Genomic DNA, 1,239 nt, shown 5'->3' on the forward strand with positions numbered 1-1,239 from the left:
ACTTCTTATTAAAGGTATTGATATTGGCATTGATTTTATTATTTTTATCAAACATAACTGTGTGTTATTTCGTTTTCAGATTTTCGCAAATGTTCAAGAAGTAGTAACAGCTCGCTATCACGTTTTGGACAAATCAATATTTTGAATTCATCAGACAGATTTTGCTTAGTAAGTTTTGATTTTTGATATGACAGAGATTTTGACCAAGTTGTCAGGAAATTTCATAGTTTTATTTATTTTATTATTATTTTTCATCCTTGGTTTATTCGGTCTCTTGAGGACAATTGAGTACCTAGCTAGGTACCTCCTATTTTGAGTGTGTCGACCAGTGGGGTTATTATACCTTAAAATGTCTCAACTTGGGATGGTAAATAAATTCAGAGACGTAGGTCCTTGTAATGCTGCAATGCTCACTGCTCTTGTGACATTTTGGCTTAGATATGCTCGTCCATAACATGAGGAGTGCCTAAAATTCGAAGTTTCTTCTTGTTTCAGATCTGATAAACATCCTCAGTCAATGTTCTGATTACCTCTAATTTCACCATGGGTGTGTCGTTACCCACATTGTATGCTGCTTTGGCACTATCCCTCTATTTATGTTCTGCTGCTGGTAAGTGATCTTCATTGTCTTACTTTATTTTATTTTTTTTTTTTTTTATCACAATTATCCTGTGGCTGAAACGTTAGAAAATTGAAGAAAAACAAAGAAAATTATCGTAGTTTATTTATTTGGTGTCTTTTTTCGTGCATCGAATAAATTTAGTTATAAAGAAAAAAAAATTAACTCAATTACTTTAATTACTTATCAATTAGTTTTTCCTTTGTTCCTACTTGGTATTAAACTATATTTTACTGTCCTTTTTCAGCACTTGACTCACCAGCACATCCAGCTTTGAACGAATGTCACGTCTACCTGATAGTGAGTAGCTGGCCTTACCCTTGAAAATTCAATATTGAGGTCTGTATAATACCGATACGGTCGACTTTTCATTTACATAAAATTCCATGCCTTGGTGGGGATTTGATCTCGCGTTCTTCCAGTTACCAGTCGAACCGCTTAGCCGTAAGGTAATTCGCGTGTTTCTCAAATCATGTCGCAGTGTTTTTCTCTCACACTGTTCGACCAAGAGTGTGCAATATGTGTTACTTTTTCGGTTCTAAATAAAATCGAGTTCAATAGAATTAACCTACATAATGGAGAATTGCTGATTCCGCTGAATTGTTCACTCGAGTCAGCGT

General features: G+C 34.7%; 1 long non-coding RNA gene across 1 annotated transcript; it reads left to right on the forward strand.

Annotated features, from left to right (window-relative positions):
- Positions 1-35: 35 nt before the first annotated feature.
- LOC113473082 lies at positions 36-891 on the forward strand. The gene is made up of 3 exons (XR_003395158.1): positions 36-168; positions 496-610; positions 867-891. It is a non-coding gene; the product is annotated as an uncharacterized LOC113473082 (long non-coding RNA).
- The last annotated feature ends 348 nt before the right edge of the window (positions 892-1,239 follow it).

The sequence above is a fragment of the Diaphorina citri genome, unplaced genomic scaffold, assembly GCF_000475195.1.
Source record: "Diaphorina citri unplaced genomic scaffold, Diaci psyllid genome assembly version 1.1 scaffold14486, whole genome shotgun sequence".
Taxonomy (NCBI): Eukaryota; Metazoa; Arthropoda; class Insecta; order Hemiptera; family Psyllidae; genus Diaphorina; species Diaphorina citri.